The sequence below is a fragment of the Athene cunicularia genome (assembly GCF_003259725.1).
Source record: "Athene cunicularia isolate RWA chromosome 1 unlocalized genomic scaffold, athCun1 chr1_part1, whole genome shotgun sequence".
Lineage (NCBI taxonomy): Eukaryota > Metazoa > Chordata > Aves > Strigiformes > Strigidae > Athene > Athene cunicularia.
Genome location: NW_020799091.1, coordinates 87055430 through 87069847, shown reverse-complemented (window position 1 = coordinate 87069847; position 14418 = coordinate 87055430). Strand labels below are relative to the sequence as shown.

Genomic DNA, 14418 nt, shown 5'->3' with positions numbered 1-14418 from the left:
CAAAGGAGGAGATGCTCAAGTTCTGAGACATGCTGACTTCTCTTGGTACAGTCTTCTCTTTTGATCTACTTCAAGCTGGAACTCTAATTACCGAAAAAGCTTAAGTGATTTAAATGATTTTCATTGATGATTGCCTGTAACATAAAGTCAGACCAATGTAAAAATAAGATACCTCACAAACCTAAGATTAATTATACGATGCTTTCATAGTTCATTGTACAGATAAAGTAGTCAAGAACCTTACTTGTGAAGGTTGTATTAAAGTCAGTATATTTTTTTCCATAACAAAGAAGTATTTCAAAGGCAGAAACAAGCCTGAGATTATTGTTTTCATGCCACTAAGAGGAGCAACTAAAAAGAGTCTGAAAAATAAATCTTCTGACATGACAAGACTGAAAAGTTACCAATGAAAATATCAACTGCTAAAATTAAAATTGTCTCTGAAGTTTGATGAACTGTGTAAGTATGACTAAAACCAACCCTTAAAAACCATTTGTTATGTTGTTCTCGATACCACTAACTTATCATGTATTCTTCTGCTGAAAAACAAGAACCATCAGCTAGTACAGTTTTTGCTCATATAAATGAGTACAAAGGAAATGAAGCAAGAACAACAGATAAACAAATTAATTGAATGTTTAATCAAAGACTTGATATGACTAATATACATTTTCCTTTTATCACAGTAAAATTTATTCCTTGCTCTCAAGTTTCTGTAACTAGATATCAGATAGCCAATTAAGTAACTGTGATTCATGTATAGCTTTAAATAACATCAAAATAATGATGGAATTATCTCTTGTGTTTGGTCGTGGTAAATCATTAACACATCTCAGTTTATGAAGCTACATTTCAATGAATTTAACAGTAAAAAATACAAACATATTAGAAGAACTGGGCTATAAATTTCTATGATATACCATATATGAAACTTTCCATTATAAAATTCATATTAAATGGTTCAATGTAAAATGTTTCTGAAAGCTCTATTTTAAATATTTTTGAAAACCTGTCATTCACCTGCTGTGTATACTTATCATGAAAGAAGATATTAATACACTCCAACTTCAGGTAAGTTATCCCAGATATCTAAAAAAAGTCTAAAAACTTATACAGTGAATGGAGCCAGTTGACAGTGTGCCAAATTCCAGACAAAAGCCACCTTGATGGGAAGATACAGGTAGCTGCAGAGCAGTTCGACTCTGATGTGATATGATTTATGCCACACAGGTTCCTCTTGATCTCTATCAACCCTATGGGGAACCTACTGTGACCAAGTATCAACTTAGAGTGATGTTTCATAATCAGTTTGAGCCAAAACACTTTTATGCCATTTTCTCCCTACTTGTCTCCCTGGCTATGTACTCCCACTCTCACCACATCTTGGCACTAGAGTTCGTTGCACTCATGTCACCAACAGTATTGCAAGTCATCTGGCTTAAATTGGTTTTCTTTCCTTTTGGATTTCTTTTCAGCCATCTCACAAATGCTGTGAGCCTGAGTGCTGAAGCTGGCTGAAAGGAGAGTGACAGGGGGCAGGTGTCAGAGCACCACAGATTTATATCACATTAAAGAAATCATGAATCATCACACCATTAATGGCTAACCTGGCTGCTAGGTGAAATTGTCTGCCCTTGAGAGGCTCCACTGACTAACAGTAGAACCTATTTGAGCCAGAGGTCTCAAGCTGGACAAAGTGAACACTCTTCATAATATAAAAATAGCAGGAACACAAAGGTATTGACAGCAACTCAAGTTAGGCATGTAAACACTTTTTGTCCATGTGACTCTAAATGGATTTCTATGGTTTTTGATAGCTTCTTCTTTCATGGTGACTGTGTCAGAAGCATTTAAAATGGAAACAAGCAAAACCAAGGGGTTTGCATGTCCAGAGATTGCAAGAAACAGTTTCAAAATTTGCCTCCTCCACAGACTCCTCTCTTCAGTAAAAGTAGGAGCTTGTACAGTCCCTTCTCTCTTGAACTGCTGGTGTGTTGGCTGAGATTGCCCTGGAAACCAAACTCCATTTTCTAAGTACCTTGTTCTCCTTACCTCAAGGAGAGACTGATATAAGGAATTCCCGAAATAAAATAACTCTGAAAAAAGTTGCAAATATTCATAAAAGAGCAGGCAAGGAATTGTAACAGGTAGCAATGCTCTTAGAAAAATTTTTCAAATACGGTGAGTTATTATTTGTACGTGTCCCTCCATTAAATACTGCAATAGCATTTTAGTAATTTTAATTTTTGACTTAAGCTAGTTTGACCTGTTATTGTTGGCAACATATTAGCTTGTAATATTTATAGCAAGTAAACTATTCTGAGCAACACTGTGGAGAAACTAAAGATTGTTCATTCCCTAACTAATTATAAATAATTTCAGTCTTTGACTTTGCCCTTGTAGATGTAACTTTTGTTTGTTTATTTGTTTTTTACAAAAAAGAATAATCTCACTGATTTGAGTATTTGTATTTATAAGCTTTTTTAAATGCCCGACCTTTCCAAAGCATTGGGAAACTGAAAATCGTACCTTGGATACTTCATTTATGACAAAATATCTGTTTTGACATTGATTACCACTTGGCAAAGGAAAACAAAAACAAACACACACACAAAAAAAGAAAGATTGTACAATATTGGCTTCTTTATTTGTCAGTCATCTTTCTTCATAAGGGAATTGTATCTCTGTATTAAAAGTTGAAACTGTCTTCCAAACAGAAATCCCCTAATTCTGATTTAAGTGGGATGAATGCTGTTTAACAGAAACTACGGAGAGATTAAAACCACACACAAGCCCACAAAAACTTGCTACTGATATTTAAACTATAACAATCCAGTAGGTATCTTTATTATCAATCTCTAAAACTATTATAAAATCAGTCCTCCTATGATTTTTAATGAGCAGAAATGTACCATGTATGCTTTTAGAAATCCCATGAAAAATCTGACCATGAATGAATTAACTAATACAAGCATTTATTACTTCAAATGACTTGCCTAGAAAGCTGTGAAAGAAACAAAACATATGACCCTATAGCCTCTCATCTCCAATCTGTTACATTAGTGTAGAGAGGGTTACTTTTGTAATGCTTGTTATAATTTTTTCTTAATAACCCTAATGTGGGTTAAGTGAAGTATGCACTTCATTTGTTTCCGTAGTGAATATGAATAGTCACTTGATATGGTTTATTTCTTGGTAAGTGTGACATTTTTCTAGTATTTCCTTCCCTACAATTATTTTCAGTTATTATACACTAGTTATTGGAATGAGACCAGTATATTTGTAATATAGCACATATATATTTAAAAGATACTTTAGGGAGTGGAAATGACTGATACACTAGAAGGTGACATTTACTGCAGAGTTCAAGGTAGATACCCAAGACAGGCCTTGCAAATAATTAGATCTTGAGGTATAAATCTAAATTCTGGTGTTACTGAACTGTATGCCTTCTCTCTCTTTAAACTTCCTAGCTCCATGGTTCTCAAGAGTTACATCTGAGTTCAGTGAAACAAATGTTTAACATGAGTTTCTTTGTATTTGGACTTTTTTTTTTTTTTTTAATATATATATATATACTTTCAGATTGGCATAAAAACTAAGTGCTGCAGAAATCTCTTGGTTTAGGTGATATTTTACTTATGTGGAAACAAGAAAAAGTGTGGATTTCTTGTGTGGAAACAAGAAAAAGTAACTAAGTTGTCCATTATCATAATTGTTCCTGGGACAAAAGGGTAAGAAATAAAAGAGGATAGATTGTGGAAAATAATACTGTGTTATCTTTTGCTTATAGTTGTCTAGAACACTCTGAGGAGGATATAGGGCACAAATTATGATTAGCATGTGCATGTGGAACATATTGCTGGTACTTTGTTGTCAAATATGAAATTTAGACTAATATGCATTTGTATCCCATTATTCTCAAGCCTAACCCAAAGGAAAGGAGTTCACTGACCTGTAGTTCTTGATCATGTATTCATCACTACCAAAGTTTTATATGAAAGTTTACAATACATATCATAAATAAATTATTGTTGGAATGATTTTTTTTTTTTTTAAATTATGCTATGTAGCATCAAACTGAATTTCCATGAGTCTTTTTTTTATTTGCAAATTCCTCAGATATTAAATATAATATAAAATTAAATAGATAATGATTTGGACATTTATAACAAATATGTGTTGATTATATCTAGGGATATCCTGTGTATTCATCCATAATATGCTATGTAAACAGAGAAGAATAGCACCTCAATACGCACAATCTGAATTTTCAGTGTTACACATCTGTTGACAAATATAAAAAGATCCTGTTCAACTGATTGTTTCAAAATGTTCATACTACTGTGATGTTCTAAACTGTGAGTTTATCACAAGCATTTAAGACCTTCAGCCTCACAGTGTTCCTGTGAATAACTTTCCATTTTCTCTTGACATGACAAACTGTCAAATCCCCAGTAATTACTGGACTAAGAATACATGCAGATATAGATGGATTTTTCAGAGTGAAACCTACAGCACTAAATCTTAATACAATCTACAGAACTACCCTGACGGGGACTGCCTGATGCCTTGAAATTATATGCAGTGCAATTACAAGATCATTTGAGAGCACCCCAACCCCAGAGGAGAGGTGGCCCTCTGGAGATGAGATGGGGACAAGTAGCACTGAAGTTGGTGAATTACAGGAGACGGATGAGATTCATTGGTCAGGGAGAGACAAAATCCAAAGCAGACCTTAGGAGAATGGAAGGAGATGGGGAGACAAAAGCTAAGCCCTTGTGCAATTCCAGACCTCCCCCAGTCCTCCAAGCAGAAAAAACTTCCTGATAATAAAAGATACACACTATGGACAGAGGGCATTTCAAAGGGGATTCCCTGAGATTTAATGGGCAATATGCCCATTATGATGCTAGAAAAGTTCATTTGAGCTTGGAAAGACAAAGAGAAGGATTGTCCCCAAACTGAGCAGATCTCATGATACAGGGCATGGGCAGCACTTACACCTACTGCCCCTGAAGAGAACTTGCTTGATTTCAGGTCTGGAAATTGGACCCGCCATCCCCAGTGAGCCAGGACATGGCAGGTGGATCCATTTAAGGATGCTCACAGAAAATAGTAAAGGAGACTTGTTGATTACCTTTCCCCTTGGCCTCCCTAAAACTCCAATTGCATTTCTAGTAGATACAGGTACTCAGATCTCAGCTCTCTGAGCTGATATCACGAATCACAATGGCATTCTCCCTGACAAAAACCAGATCTGAGTTACAGATGTTTTTGGGTGCTCTAAGACACAGCTGACTGCCCGGGTAAAATGCTGGTTTATCTGGAAATGAAACTGCAACAGGGGCAGCACAAATATTCTGGGACTTGACCTATTAAAGAGACAAGCATGGGTGGATTGAAAAGAAAAGGAGTAAAAATTTGGGTTCCCAATTGCACCTGTAAGATTTTTACAGCAAGTGCCTGCACTTCCTCCTTATGTTCTCATAAAGGTCAAAGTTGTATCGGGGCTCACCCAGGCTGAGGCTGTTACACAGGCAATTGAATAAAATACAGTAAAAGGGTTGAAACTATGGCTTAGTCACTATTGAAACCTCAATTCAGTCAGATAACAGTAGCCACTTTACTGCCGGGGTGGTGCAGGAATGGGCAAAAGGAACAGGAATACAATGGGTGTTTCATACTCCCTACTACTCATAAGCAAATGGGGTAGTAGAGAGGACAAACGGGCTACTGAAACGAACTCTTAAACTTCATGATGCAGGACAGCCTACTGGGCTCCCTGACGCACTTACTAAAATAAATAGTCACTGGGGAACAAATGGGTGCCCCAGACACACCTCATTTAGCCCCAGACTTCCATCTCTACTTACTGGAGAAAAGGACCAGAAAGACTAGTCAAACCTGTTACATTATCTGGGATAGACCGTTTTAGTGGACCTTCTAACACCCCTAACCCTGAAGACACCACTCAATTTAGATGCCTGGATAGGAACCACTGCCCATGGAAAAGAACACAAAATCAACACCAGGTGGATGGTTCCATCCTTCTACAGTGTTCTGCGATTTTATGTATTTTGAAGATCTGTCACAGAAATTTCTTTGTCTTCTTATGTATATATTAATAACATTTTTTTAACTTGCATCTGCTTTGTATTTGTGCTTTTTAGAATTAGAGAAAACAGAGAAGGACACCAAAGGATCCATGTTAGCCTTTTTCCTTTTCTTTTTCCTCTTTCCTTTCCTCTTTCTTTTCTCCTTTCCTCTTTCTTTTCCCCTTCCCTTCCCTTCCCTTCCCTTCCCTTCCCTTCCCTTTTTTTTTTTATAGAAGACCACATTGCTTATCATCCTTTTCCAACTCTAAATTGTTCTTCACCACAAGTAAAACATTTTAACTAGTCCTTTGGCGTCATTTCACCTTAATTTGAACAAAGGGAATCACAGAAGCGCGGCGAATCCCTGGGCTTCCAGTCCAGGTTGTGACACAGACTCATTCCTGGGAGAAAAAAACTATACTACTATGTGTTGTTCCACCAATAACCCAAAGACATCCTTATTGATTTAAGTTTGCAGATGACCCCAAGTTGGGTGGGAGTGTTGATCTGCTCAAGGGTAGGGAGGCTCTGCAGAGAGACCTGGACAGGCTGGAGCCATGGGCTGAGCCCAACTGGAGGAGTTTCCATAAGGCCAAATGCCGGGGGCTGCCCTTGGGCCACAACAACCCCCAGCAGCGCTACAGGCTTGGGGAGGAGTGGCTGGAGAGCTGCCAGTCAGAGAGGGACCTGCGGGTGTTGATTGACAGCCGGCTGAACAGGAGCCAGCAGTGTGCCCAGGGGGCCAAGAAGGCCAATGGCATCCTGGCTTGTGTCAGCAATAGCGTGGCCAGCAGGGACAGGGAAGGGATCTGACCCCTGTACTCGGCACTGGTGAGGCCGCCCGTCGATTCCTGTGTTCAGTTTTGGGCCCCTCGCTACAAAAAGGACATTGAATGACTCGAGCGTGTCCAGAGAAGGGCAACGAAGCTGGTGCAGGGTCTGGAGCACAGGTCATACGGGGAGCGGCTGAGGGAACTGGGGGTGTTTAGTCTGGAGAAGAGGAGGCTGAGGGGAGACCTCATCGCCCTCTACAGCTCCCTGAAAGGAGGTTGCCGGGGATGAGTCTCTTAAACCAAGTAATAAGTGATAGGACAAGAGGGAATGGCCTCAATTTGCACCAGAGCAGGTTTAGACTAGATATTAGGAAATATTTCTTTACAAAACGGGTTGTTAGGCATTGGAAAGGGCTGCCCAGGGAGGTGGTGGAGTCCCCATCCCTGGAGGTGTTTAAGAGTCGGGTTGACATAGCGCTGAGGGATCTGGTGTAGTTGGGAACTGTCAGTGTTAGGTTAATGGTTGGACTGGATGATCTGCAAGGTCTTTTCCAACCTAGATGATTCTGTGATTCTGTGTGAGATCAGCTTAACATGTGAAGATCATTGCTGCTCACAAGAGAGCTGTATCTCTAGATGTGAATATTCTGAAGGCATTCATTAATTTAAAACAGTTATCAATGTTATTACACAGTATTAAATTTTAATTTTGACATTTACTACTTAACATTTGAATGCTTTTGCATAGTACCATTAAGCAATGTTTTATTATTTTTTTTTTTTTTTAATGTAAGGAAAAACTTGTGTGTCTTTCAACATTATATAAGATGAAGTGTCTACATACAATTCAGAACCACAAAGTATAGCTTAAAGACAAAATTCTGGCAAAATGATTGCAGAACAATGTGATTCCTGATGTTTCAAATGTACACAATTACAGTCTTTTTAGGACTGTAATTTCAGAGGATGGAAATCATATACACTATGTGCCTATTTCTAAATTGCATTTCTTGGTATATAGTATTCTGTATTTATTTTGATTTTGGTTACACTAAGTTACATCCTACTGTCTCTCACAGAGAATTCTTACAAAAGTTTTGCTGTATCTGATTATATTTTATTTTGCTAGTAAGAGACATATGATTTTTGATTTTTCAAGAAAGTCTTAAATAGGAAACTGAACATTTGGATGATTATCCAACTGATATGGAAAATCTGAGGTTCCACAGTCTTCTCTCATGTTATAAAAATAAACCAGATGTTTACCTTTTTAATAGGAAATGTGAAAAATTGCACAAAAAAAATCTGAAAAAAAAAAATTTCTCATATATCTAATCTGTACATAAAGAATGAAATGTACATATTTGAGAGAGACTAAACAAACACTTTTTATTGAATTAAATCCTATATAGATGCTTAACACAGAAAGTAGCTCAGATAAGTATGGTATATATTATTCTCTAAAGCAGACATTTCTCAATGGATTATTGTCTAACATGAATAAAGAAGTTTTATTATTCCATCATTAAATCAGATAAATGTATCCCAGACAATGCACAAATAAAGTGAGATAAAATGCAAACAAATGCATTGTCAAGTTTTGTCTATAAGTATATATATGTTATATATATAGGGAGAGATTAGGTCTGTATATATATATATATATATATTTATTTATTTGCAGACATTGAGAAAGAGAGAAAAATAAACTTGTAAAATACATAGATATGATATTTCTTAATGATATATCTTAACTATTACTTGTTAGATTTTGATTAAATTAGGAAAAAGAGTGGAAGGAAAATTCATTGATGTGTTTTCACTGATCTGTAGCTGCAAACTTTTCCTTAGTACAGCTGAATCTTTCTGACTCACTTATTGTGTCTTTTAGCAAACTGTTTGGCCCTCATGGACAGCCTCAGATATAGAATAGTTGGATTAATGCAATCCGAATGTTGAAAGTCAAAAGAAGAGAGTAGAGGGTACCTAGGAAACATTTTTCTTGGTTTTATAATCAGATCTTAGTGACAGAAATCTCCCTTATTACCCTGTGGTTTTCTTCGTCATTAGATGTTGAAATTTTTTTCCCCCCTAGTCGGGACCTTTGGAAGTCCTCAGTCCATTATTTAGTTGGGGAACACACTTCTATGCTATACTTCTCCATTTGGAATTGGGAAGCTGAGCTGCAAATGCCAAGAAAAACATTTGAGTATAATTTTCTCTTTTTTCAATAGAATGTGTAAAACAGCATGTATGTGATTTTGGTCATCTTGTATCTAGTTAGATTAAAAAACTACACATATGGTAAAGTAGGTATTTTGATATTGTGAGTTTCCTTGTACCACTGCTTTAGAGAACGACATAAACCAGCTTTTTGAACTTTCCTTCTCTTCCAGCTCAGCCTCACTGAATGATACTGCTTGAGTAGTTTTACAAAAATCAGGAGCTAATATTTGTATTTACTAAAGTTACTTAAATTGACTAAAAAACCCCACTATTATTATTGCTGTTTCTGACGCTTCATGGGGCCTTCAGTTTTCCATGTGTCTCTCCCATAATAGTCCTCACTGAGCCTAAAACAGTGCTTGAACAAGTTGAGGTATCTAGCTATTATCATTGACAAAAAGACAACAAAATTAATAGCATTATACAAACTTTGCCCAGGTCAGAGTTAGGTAAGTATTGTCCTTTATGTGACTTTCCTAAATGGTTGTTTTATATTTTGATGTCTATCTCTGCAGGGAAAAAATGATCAGACACTTTTGTTTCTTTCACCAGATGCTAAGGACATAATATTGTTCATCCATTTTCACCACATTTCAAACATTTGAGTTTTCATGAACGAGTCTGCAGTTAAATCCTTAACTGTGCAAGTGAGTCTTTAAGCATAGCTTTTCCCATTGAAAGTCTTACTATTTGACTAGGTGGGTATAGGAAACTGAACTTGAGCCCACAAATTATGATATGATATTAAAACTAAAACATTTTAGAACACTGAGACTAGGAATTTGTTGATGAAAACTCTTTCAAAATATTAGATTGTTGAAAAGTAACAAATAAATAGTTCAATCAGAAAAAAAAAAAAAAAAAAAAAAGGGTTTTTTTTTTTTTTTTTTTTTTTTTTTTTTCCCCTTTTCAAAACTCCACTATTTGTTTTCTGGAGGGAAAATCCCAGCTTTCAGGTAAATAAAAATATACATGATATGTGTGAAGTAAATTTTGAATTTACAGTTTTGATTATTCCCATGTGAAACTGTTGCCCATATTATTTTAATCTAATCATAGAATAGATCAAAGAATCACATGACTTGAAAAAAAGATCAATTTGGTTTAAAAAATGTTGGTGTAATCAAATAGATAAACTTAAAAATCCCTATATATTCTTTCATTTTAATTTTCATCCTGAAAGGAGTCACAGATTGTTAGGTATTTCATATCATCTTAGTTAATTTATTTATACAGCTACTGATTAAGCTAGTTAAGGCGGGCTTTTATCATTAAGAAGGCCAATTTGTGTGAAAGAATTTTATGACAACACAGTGCTGTATATGAATGAAATAGCATTCTCCTCTCCCTGATGATTTACCTCTGGAACTCTTTTGTATTCTTTAGAAATAATACAACAAAACCAGTTTTAGTTACATTTTTTTCTTGAACAGGTGCGGGTAAGAAAGAGAAAGAAGCAAGCCCCAATTCACTAGGTAATACTGAATTTAATTGTATTAAATAATGCCCTAAAAACAAGTAGGAAAAACATTCACTGCATATTTGGTCAAAAGAGTAATTTTTAGTGTTGGATAAACTTCAGAAAAACTCATTTCATTCAGATGACAGAGAAAATAGTTAGGTGCCTGTCCAAAAATGTTATAGTTCCATTCATATAGTGCTAGAAAACCTTGATTCCCTTTTTTCCTTTCTCTAACATCAAGCCTAGCTAAAAATAATTCAACAATTATTTTATTTTTCTAGGTGAATGTTGGCATTTCAAATTACAGCCTTGTGCAGAACCAGCAAACACACTGAAAAATGGGGAAGAAACAGGCTAACTAGCTTATGAGGTGTTTAAAAAAATTACTGCATGTTTTGCATTTTTTGAATTCAGATCCAATACTGTCTGTTGTGGAGAGACACCTGTCTTCTTTGGTACCATGAAAATAGACCAACTGGATAGTAAAATCAGATTTTCTCGAGTCAGACTAAAAGTATTCCTCCTGTTCCCTTGAGGAGGATAGATATTTGACAGTGCTGGTGTGAAAACTAATGTTACCTTAAAGACAGGTGAAACCGAAAAGACTCCAAATTTACCAGTATAGAAATATAGAACATAATTATAACATAAACACACATATCATGGATATATTTATATCATAAATGTATAACGTGTACATGAATCTAGAATTAAAAATCCACTTACTGTTTTAGGATTTTTCATATGCAAGAAATAAAGTTGATTCCTTTCTGAACAGGTCTGAATGGAAAGGTTTATATTTTTATTATTACAAGAGGGTTTTATGTTAGCAGAGATTTGTTCATTTGATTTTGTTCACATGTTGAAGGTAAGAGGAAGCATATTGTGGGATGCAGTGCCTTGGTCATTATGTTGTTCTGTGCCTTGCCTTCCCTTCATTGCCTGCTTTTCTCCCTCCCAGGCATATGCTGCTGCCAGACCACAGAGTGGCTCAGACCTGAGTGGGAAACACTCATCTCCTTATTGCTCCAAGTTTCTTGCAGGCTGCATACTTCTGAAGACTGACATAATATTTTATTTGTAGTCATTGTTTCCAAAGAGGCAGTTTATACAGAGGTCACCACAGCTACCTAAGAACCCTTTTAAGAGGAGAAAAGCCTAAAAAGAAAACAGTATTTTTACCCTTAGAACTTAGGATTGAGTTATTGATTACAAAATTGGAAGTGAAGTTACCAACAAAAAACATTAAATGCAGAACAGGATAAGTTGGGAACTAGTTTTTCTTTCCTCATCCTCTGCTTCATGCTTTGGCTGTCTCATGCTGTCTTTTAAGAAAAGCCTTTGAGAAATTAATTTCTCCTTCAATTTCTATGCTGTGCTTCTATCTTGCACTTTTCTTGTTACTATTCAGTGTAATAAAAAGATTTCAGATGAGGTGTCAAGAATTCTATGACTCTCTAAGGTTGCTTATTACAGAGCAGCCATGTTTAACACTCTCCCAAACATCAGGTGAATAGTGGGACACCTTTCCCATGTCTTGACTGTGGGATGGGAGCCTGTAGGTTCACAGGATTGAGGTGTGCAGATTCTCCAGCTCTGGTTTCTTTCCTTTTGTCTTAGCAAGTCAAACTGCAGTTGTCAGCCTATGCCATAACAGTCAATCAGTCACTGTATAGAGAAACTCCTTCCTTAATATGCAGTCACCTTTTGGTCTGATGCTGATTTACAAAAGCCATGCAACACAATAGTACAACAGGTCTGTGGTCCCACAACATTGATTTTAATTGCTGGTGGGTAGAAGAGACAAATATATCCCAGCAATAAATTTCAGGTATCTCTGTCACTCAGTACTGGAGCCAAATGAATGAGATACACCTGCAGTCTTCCTAAGACGCTGCACAGAGAAGCCCTTTGCAGGAACTGAACTCCAGTACCTCCTTCAGCAGCAAACACACTGGGGTTACTGAGGGCTTCCTCAAAAGTGTGCCCAGCACCGCTCCCCAGAGGCCTGCTAGTAGGGAAGATTTTGAGGTGAACCATCATTACTGACATATCAATACACCCTGCGCACCTGCAGAAACACATATATCCCTGTAAGTTATGTATGCACCCCCCAGGGCATGCCCTGACAGTCGCAACCTGTTTAATTTCCAACTGAAGGTGGAGGGCTGCAAGGTGAGAAGCACAGAAATGTGGGCAGAGAGTGGGGATTGCCCCAGCTCCCCACCGCGCTGACTGGTGACCTGCTAATGAAATCCTGGACTACCTCAAACTCCTAGTTCCTTGCTCTCCCTTTTCTGTGACACCCATTCCACTTCTGCCCCTCCCGTCAACAAGTTTATTTTTCAAATAAGGGACAAACACACCATCTCAAACAAATTCTGGAGGAGTAACATGTTTTCTGGCAGTGTCCAGAGCCGTCTGCAACTCGTGGTCATCCCAAGCCTCAGGTGGGTAGGTAGATGCTGGCTTTGGTAACAAATCCAAGTTTTGACTAAGTGAATCTTGACAATTATTCCAATGTTAAAATAATTTGCATTTTTGCAGGGTATGAACTGGCCAACTGAAATGAACACCAGCTTGCCTCAGAGAAAGTGAAAAATAGACCTTTCAAACATTATCCAGCAGGACCAAGACATTAAATCTAAGAGCAGAACAACACAATTTTCATGACAGGGAACTATCACTTTTTTGCACTTGCTCCGGTTCTCACAGGCTTTTTCACAGCCTTTTAAACAACAAATTAATATATCCTTGTAGCTTCTTGATATAAAGCTAAATCTGCAGTCAGGCTTTCCCATTTGTGTCTGAAAGTGACATTTTCAACTTAACTCTTTCATATCCATCAATATCTATTTAGATTTCTGAAAAGTGTCTTTTCCAAACCCAGCACTCTCAAATTACTTAATCTGTTTCTTAGAACTACGAGAAATCAAAGATATTATTAATTCTAAAAATCATAGATAAAAAGCCTCTATCTAGCCATTAATATTTACACTTTTAATGAAATAGTTTTACCCATACAGTATTTTTGCAAGACATCAAAGGCCGAAAAGTTTGTCTTCTATTTTTTTCATTAAAAATATCTCAGTAAGCAACATTAGTTTGGAAAAAAAATGTGGGGGGCCACTTTGCTTTCTGTTCCCTAGGCTTGTGTTCAAATGAAAAGGTAAAATCATCTAGGATTGTCATATAGGAAAAGTTTTCTGAGTTGGCATATTACAAACAATACCTTCAGAACAACAGAAAGTAGCTCTAGGAGGAAATTTGTTACATCTCCCCTTTTCTATTTTTCTGAAAAGAAGTATATCATCATCTCAGAATATTACCTGAACAGCACGAATCATTTTAAAGTAATATTTTATAAATATCAAAACAAAGATTAATTATTCTCTGGCCACTATTAGCCATAAAATGGCAAGCACCATAAAATGATTTGCCAATTACTTTCATAATTAATTTGTAAGTCTTCTGATTTTTCTGGTGTTGTGCTGCAGAATGTACTGAGTTTTACTTGCTGGCTTGATTTTTTTTTTTTTTTTTTTTTTTTTTTTTTTTTTTTTTTTTTATTTCCATTTGTTTCTGTAGCCAACATGCTGGAAGACCTATCACTAGGTTAACTGTTCTGACACCAAAGCATAATTCCGATGTAACCTACGATGTAACTTTGTTTCTTACAAGTTGCCCTCTGTGTCAATCCACAAAGGAGGTGGATTGTTATATCCTGCAAACTGTAGTAACTCATGCACTTAGCTTTGGAAACTAAATTACCTGTACAGTGGTAGGAAACATACCCACCATCCACTAGGCTAGAAAAAGTGAAAAAAATAATTGTTTATTTATGCATCAATTTCTCTTC

At 36.5% G+C, this 14418-nt stretch overlaps 1 protein-coding gene across 3 annotated transcripts in view; it reads right to left on the bottom strand.

Annotated features, from left to right (window-relative positions):
- IL1RAPL1 (interleukin 1 receptor accessory protein like 1) overlaps positions 1–14418 on the bottom strand; it is a 790829-nt gene that overhangs the window by 169802 nt on the left and 606609 nt on the right. The window lies entirely within an intron of this gene.